The 8,062-nt window shown below is 37.7% G+C and overlaps 1 pseudogene; it reads right to left on the bottom strand.

Annotated features, from left to right (window-relative positions):
- Positions 1 to 212: 212 nt before the first annotated feature.
- LOC110289196 lies at positions 213 to 1,141 on the bottom strand (annotated as a pseudogene).
- Between the last annotated feature and the right edge of the window lie 6,921 nt (positions 1,142 to 8,062).

Genomic DNA, 8,062 nt, shown 5'->3' with positions numbered 1-8,062 from the left:
AAAAAAAAAAGAAACAACTGAATTAGAACAAAGTAATTTTAAAGAGACATAATTAAAGAGCATTGTCAAATATGATACTGACTAATCATTTTTATTTTATTTATTCACTGAACAAATGATAGATTAACAATTTTACAAATCCTTTAATTAATAATAACTAGTTTAAAAATCTTATATTTGACACAGTTGTCATAAAGATGATAACTTTATCACTAAAACTTTTTCTTACTCAAAGTTTTTCTCAGAGCAAATTTAATTTTTTATTTAATATTTATTTCTCAAACTGTTGATTAAAGGGTTCATCATGGGGACCACAATGAACAGGACATAAGACACTTTTCCATCATTCAACAATCCAACAGAGGAGGGTTTCAGGTACATAAATATGCATGACCCTTAAAAAGGAAAACAGCAATTATATGAGAACTGCAGGTGTTGAAGGCTTTATATCTGCCCCCAGTGGACTTTATTTGGAGGATATTAGAGAGGATGAAGCCATAAGAAATAATGATGACAATACTGGGCACAGTGATATCTTTCCCCCCTACAAGGAAAATCAATACCTCATTTATATAGGTGCTTGTGCAGGAGAGCTGCATCAAAGGCAGAAGATCACAGAAGTAGTGATTGATGGTGTTCCCATCACAGAAAGTCAGTCTCAGGATGCATCCAGTATGGATCATGGCATCAGAAAAACCCATCAAATATGAACCAAGCATAAGATAGGAACAGATTTTAGGGGACATGGTAACTTTATACATGAGTGGATTGCAGATAGCCACATAGCGATCATAGGCCATTGCTGTCAGGACATAACATTCAGTGATGACAAAAAAACAGAAGAAGTAGAGTTGAGTCATACATCCTGCAAAACCTTCTTTAGTACAAAGTTCATCAGCAATTTGGGAGTAACAACAGAAGAATAGCAGAGGTCTATGAAGGACAAGTTAAAGAGGAAAAAGTACATAGGGGTGTGAAGGTGAGAGTTCAGCACAGTTAGAAGGATGAAGCTCAAATTCCCAAAGGCAGTTATCATATACATTACTAGGAAAACTAAGAAGAGGGGCATTTGAAGGTCAGGGTTATCTGTTAACCCCAAGAGAATGAACTCTGTTACCAAAGAGCCATTTGTCAGGACCATTCTTCTCTAATAGAATCTGTGGAGATAAAAGATATCAGTGAAATTAAAGTTCCACAGAGACTTTACTACTGTTTGTTCTCCCGTACATGTGACACATGTGGTGGGAATGCCTGAAAATCCTTCAACTCCTTACTGGATACTATGGGAGAGTAGTCAAGAAATGTTAAGAGTAAAATGATTCAGTTACAGAATATGATTCAATTTTGGAGACCCAGTGTCCATCATGTTAGTAATATATAACAAGGCTTTGCTATAGGTATTTGAATCTGAATATGTTACATCTTGCAACTGTCTATTCATTTTCTATGAGTTATGTTTACCCCAAAAACATAAAAGCAACTTTGTTGGGGGCAAGTATAAATGAATTAGCTTTACTTTGGGCATCTCACAAGGAGTAAAGTGTTCAAAACAAGTTATTAATCTAAAATGATTCATTTTCAATTTCACGGATGCCTCATGATAGGGTCTTACATAAAAATTATTCACTAACATAGACTTCAAAACATACAAGAAATAATACTGACTAGGTTGTGCATATGTATCTGTTTTTGTATGTGTGCATGGTATGAATGTTAGTGAAAAGGAAGCCATAAATGTGAAAAAGAGCATACGGCTTATATAAGTGTTTGAAAGTAGGAAGAGGAAGGAGATAATAATGTAATTATGTCAACCTCTAAAGAAATAGTAGAAATCTTTTTATGTACTTATCAAAGGAGAGATAACAGTGTCTTTTTTTTAACCTGACCTTGCTATCCCAAAATATTATATCAATCTACAATCCTGTTTCTTGGATTTCAAGAATATGAAACATAAAATTAATGCTTCATAGTTTTGGAAATCTTTTTAAAATGCTGATCATAAAATATAGTGTGAATTCTTAATCCTCTGAAGAGCTAGATCAAAGATAAATAGCTTTTATCATGTTCATTCTTGTACTGGAGGAGACACCAGAAAAAATTATGTAGTTACTTCTCTAATGCACTTACCTGTGAATCCACAGTAAAGTCTTCACCAGCCTCTTCCTAGAGCACAGATTCACGTTATAAAAAGGAAATGAGTGCTTTCCTTTATATGCTGGACCATGATATATCTTTATGAACTTCTGGACTAAGGTATGACCTCCTCTTTAGGGATTGGTGTGTCATTTGTCCTTATGCCAATATTGAACTCCCATCTCCCATTGATCTCATCTCTTAAGGGAAATCTTTTGTTATAGTTCCTTTTGGTTTTGTTTGTGAATCTTTAACAGTAATATTCCACAGATTTCACTCAAAATTTCTTTATATTTAATGTATCATGTCTCCCATGATATGCACAAATAACATTTTAAAAGTTGTGCTTCTTACTGCATTTATTTTCAAGCCCAAGAATTCACACCTGCTCCTAAGTAACTACTCTGTCATTGATCCAGCTCTACAAAATTACTTTGCTATGTTTTGCTATCTTAGTTTTGTGTGGAAAAAAAAACATTGTGAAGGTAATGTATAAGGGAAGGAACTATCTTGGGTGTTTTATAGAGTTTCAGAGTTTTAGTCTATAAACGATATGACAAGGAGAATTCCACAGGCAGACATGGGGCTAGAATAGCAGCTAAGATATCACATCTAATCATCTGCTTATGTTGTATACAAAGTTGGAACTGGATTGGTTTTTTAAAGCATAAAGCTCACCCCTAGTAAAACACTTCTTTCAATAAGAGCAAAGGTAATCCATCAAGACCACACCCTGAAATACTTCTCAAACAGTTCTACCAAACAGGGATAAAGCATCCACGCACATGAACCTAGGGGATCTTTCTGATTCAAACCAGTTTACACCCTAATGAAATAATTTTTATAAATATTGAAAATTTCTTAGCAAGTAAAATGCTCATAGCTTATGTGCAAAAAATATTAACGAGACCAATGATTTTACACTCATTACTTCAAAATGAAAGCTATACACTTAGACAACTTACTAAATATTTCTGCCTCACAGGTTCATTTTTATAATCTAGAAATTGTTGAAATATTATGAATTTTGTCTGATCACTTTTCTTACTAATGAAAAAGAAAAGTAAAAAAAAATTAAGAATGTCATTTCACTTGAGGATATAGTGAAATATTTGCCATGAACACCAAGTGCTCTTGAATTTAGGAACAAATTAAGTCAGTATTAATGCATCATTAGTAGAAATTATGAGAAATTGAGTATCTGAAAATCAATAGCAAAATGCACTATATATTTCACATATAATACTGATTCTATGAGAATTTGCATGTCATTAAGGAGATTACAAATATCAAGCATGATTTATATATTTTATTATGTATTCTTGGGTGATTGCTAAAATATTTCTTTTTTAAATTTTATTTAATCTTTTGTTTTTTACACTCCAGATTTTATTCCCCTCCCAATCCACCCTTTGACTGTTCCACATCTCATACGTTCTTTCCCCCTGTCTCCACGAAGATGCCCCCAGCCCCTACCTCTCACTCCACCAGATCTCCCCAATCCCTGGGGCCTCCAGTCTCTTGAGTTTTAGGTGCATTTTTTCTGACTGAAACCAGACCCTACATCCTCTCCTGTATATGTGTTGGGGGCCTCATATCAGCTGGTGTATCTTGCCTGGTTGGTGGTTCAGAGTCTGAAAGATCTCATTAGGTACAGGTTAATTGAAACTGCTGGCCCTCCTACAGCTCACCCTCCTCCTCTCTTCTTTCAGCTTTTTTCCTAATTCAACCACAGGGGCCAGCAGTTTCTGTCCATTTGTTGGGTGTAAATATCTGCATCTGACTTTTTCAGCTGCTTGTTGGATCTTTTGCAGGGCATTCATGATAGTTCCCTTTTTGTGAGTACTCCACAAATTCAGGTATAGTGTTATGGCTTGGGACCTCTCCTTGAGCTGGATCCTACATTGGGCCTGTTGCTGTACCTCCTTTTCCTCAGAGTCTTCTCCGTGTTTGTCCCTGAAGTTTTTTATGATAGGACCAAGTATAGGTCAGAGTTTTTTGGCTGTGGAATAGCAACCCCATCCCTCACTTGATGCTGGAAGTGGACTCGGCAAGTTCCTCTCCCTATTATAGGGCATTTCATCTAAGGTCCCTTCCTTTGAGTCCTGAGAGCCTCTCACCTCCTATGTTCCTGGTATCTCTCAAAGTTTCCTGTTTCCTTTCTTTCTGTTGGCCCTCAGGGTTTCAGTCCATTGCCCCACCCAATACATGTTCATGTTCTCCTCCTTGTCCCCATTCCACTCAGGCCCATGACATCCTCCCACTCAGAACAATCCCTTCCTCCAACTTCCTGTGGTTGCTTTCTTCTCCCTTCCAATTGTGACTGAGGCAACCTCACTTGGATCCTTCAGCTTGTTAACTTCCTTGAGTTCTATGAATTTTATCCTTGGTATTCTGTATTTTTCATCTAATATCAGCTTATTAATGAGTAAATGCCATGTATGTCCTTTTGGGTCTGTTTTACCTCACTCAGGGTGATATTTTCTAGTTCCATCCCTTTGCCTGTTAAACTCAGGATTTCCTCTTTCTTAATAGCTGAGTAGTATTCCATTGTGGAAATGAACCAAATTTTCTGTATCCATTCTTCTATTGTGGGACATTTGTGTTGTTTCCAGCTACTGGATATCCAAAATAAGGATGACATGGTCACAGTGTAACACATGCTCCAATGGCATGGTAGGGAATCTTTTCAGTATATGCCCAAGAGGTGTATAGTTGTATCTTCATATAGATCTATTTCCAATCTTTTGAGAATTCTACAGATTGATTTCCTGAGTAGTTGTCTTAGTTTGCAATCCCAACAGCAATGGAAGTGTGTTCCTTTTTCTCCACATCCTTACCAACATATGCTGTCACCTGAACTTTTGATCTTATCCATTCTGATTGGTGTAAGGTGAAATCTCAGTGTCATATCAATTTGCATTTCCCTGATCACTAAGGAATTTGAATATTTCTTTAGGTGCTTTTCAGCCAGTCAAAATTCCTCTGTTTTGAATTGATGTTTAGTTCTATCTCCCTTTCTTCTTTTTAAATTTTTTTCATTGGGTTGTTTGGTTCTTTGGAAGTTAGCTTCTTGAGTTCTTTACATATTTTGCATTTTAGCCCTCTATCAGATGTGGAATTTGTTACTATTTTTTCCACAGTCTGTAGGTTGCTGATTTGTACTATTGACAGTGTCCTTTGCCTTACAGAATATTTCTAGTTTCATGAGGTATCATTTATCAATCCTTGATCTTAGAGTGTAAGCCATTGGAGTTCAGTTTAGGAAATTTCTGCCTGTTCCAAGGAGATCAAGGCTCTTTCCGTCTTTCTCTTCTATTAAATACAAAGTATATGATTCTGTACCTACTTAAATCATCATAAGAGTTTGATCTTATAATTTTATGTGCTATATTCTAATTTTGACTTGTGTATAAAACTGAGGTAAGGGTTGCCCTGAAATTGGTGCCGTTAATTTACAGATATATTTGAAACCTTTCCAGCATTGTATAAGAAAACTGCCTCAGGTATTATGTAAATACTCACTTTGATTTGTATTTGTTCCCAAATGTATGAATAAAAATTGTGGATTTAAATTTTATGGTCAGTGAAAAGGAGCTGCTTATGAAGGTATCAATCCATATCTCAGTCTACTCACTTCACATTATTTGAACTGTGTCTACTCCTCTGTGGTCACACATAACTCTAATCTCACAAGGAGGAAGACTGAGGTCAAAGGATAGCAAGTTGTTGTTGTGTTTTGTTGTATTTTTTCTTTTTTCATAATACAATGAATTTCAGAGAAAACCTGGAAAATATATCAAGATTCTATTTCTAAAACTGTATAAACAGAAACAGGAAATAATTAAATAAAACTTGAACCTAAATGTGCATTAAGACAATGAATGTCCAGAGTAACTTTTACTTACAAGCAGTCAGAAAGCAAATATTTACCGTTTTGTAAAATGCGAACTCACTTGCTACAATCTGAAACACTTAGACAATCAGTGACTGATTATGAATATTTTAATATAATGTTTTCTGTTAATTCTCATTGGCTAAGGATATAGCACAATGGTAAAAGTCCTAAGTATCCCATATGGTACTCTGGGTTTATTGAGTATCACTGAATAAAAAAGTGCCAATGGTCAGTAAAATTTGCAGGCACTAATTGCTACGCTGAACTGAATGTAAGGTAAAGGTAATTCCTTGCCTCTCTGTTTAAGGTGGTATGTAATATGACAGTGTCCTTTGTAAAACTCATATTTCAGTGCATCACACTTCTTAAAACCACAGTCATTTCACAAAGAAAATTAAATTTTTACTAGTATAGTAAGTTAATTTTTAAAATTTTTCTTTCAATTCATGATGTACTTTTCAATGCTTTAATAATTAATTGCTTTTGTATATTTGAATAATACACATTATCATAAGAGTAAATGTTTCCTTTGAAAGTTCCCCAAAGAGGAGAGACCCTCACTCAAGTCTCAGAATGATGCCCACCCCCCACCCCCAAGAACTCATGAGAGATCAACCTTGCTGCAATCACCCAAGGTTTATTGATAGGAACCAGCATGCTGGGGCCAACTCGTATCCCATGCAGGGGTAGAGGAGTTCAACCCGGAGTAGCTGGGAGAGGGGTATTTAAAGGAAAAAAACGCAACCCAAGGGGGTAGGGAGGGTGTTATTGGAAAATACTGAAAATACTAGTGAAAAATCACAAGGGGGAACTGAAATCACAAGGGGAAATTCCCTGCATCTCAAGATTTTTCTAAAGATTTTAATCTAACTTTTGTGGTCAGCTAGTTCCTGGAACAGGGTCACTGAACTGGCTAGCCTACATTCTTGGCTTTACTCTGTTTGCTAGAGGGTCTGAATTTTTCCTGGTCTTTCATCTCCCCACTTCTTCTAGTACCTAAATCTAATCATAGAACTAGATTTCAGTATCTTCATAATATTGATTTTCTTGACTTTCTAAAGCACAATGTTCCAGACACTGCAATTACTTCATAATAAGGTGGTCCTGAAATGAGACAAAGCCAACAAGACTCAGTCATATCAGGACTGGTTCGGTTTATCACACCGAAGGCTCCCTGTACAAGACTCTGTTCTGTCTTTGCTGGGGCAGTAGAAAGGTCACTGAAATTGGTGAGAGATGAATAAAGAGAGGTGGGCGACACTCAGATTCCACACGAACTCTCCTGTGTGTTTCTTTGTCACTCGCTCATCCACGCTTTGCCCACCTGCGACGAGAGACCCCGTTCCACGCAGACACAGGGACCCAGAGGGTCTTCGGCAGGTCATTACATACTTGGCCCAAGATCTCTCCTTATTGTTTCTACACATGTGAAATTTTTCTACAGCTTTGCCCACTCTTTGCAGAAGAACTTTATCCACTGGCTCTTAAAAATAGAGTTACTGGGAGATTAAGAAGGCTAAGAAGAGCCGGAGGACAGAGGTCCACCCTGCAGGGAGTGCCATCTTGGCTCCAGGATTCCGAAGAACTTAGTCTGCACAGGTGAGAGTGAGGACCACAGAGGCAGACAGCTTCTGGGACAGGCGGGAGCCACAGAGCCACTGAGACAGCACCCTTTTGGGGCCGCAGACATCCGGCACCCTCCCAGCTGGAAGACAGTGGTCTGCCCTGGACAGGAGCCCTCTGCCTCAGGAGCAGGGAGCACATCTTGGATCCAGGACTCCACCGAACTTAGGAACTTAGTCTGCACAGCTGAGAGTGTGCACCACAGAAGCTGACAGCTTCTGTGACCTGCCAAAGCAACACAGCATCTGGGAAAGGTCCTGTTGTAGGACTTCTTCTTCGGCCAGGAGGAGGTCCAAACGCCAGACATCTGTACACCTTCCCTTTAAGAGGAAAGCTTGTCAGCAGGGAGTGCTCTAACCACTGAAACTCAGAGGAGAGAGCCTGTCTCCCAGGTCTGCTGACAGACGA

This window comes from Mus caroli, unplaced genomic scaffold (assembly GCF_900094665.2).
Source record: "Mus caroli unplaced genomic scaffold, CAROLI_EIJ_v1.1 scaffold_22991_1, whole genome shotgun sequence".
Lineage (NCBI taxonomy): Eukaryota > Metazoa > Chordata > Mammalia > Rodentia > Muridae > Mus > Mus caroli.
This window is presented reverse-complemented; position numbering and strand designations above follow the sequence as displayed.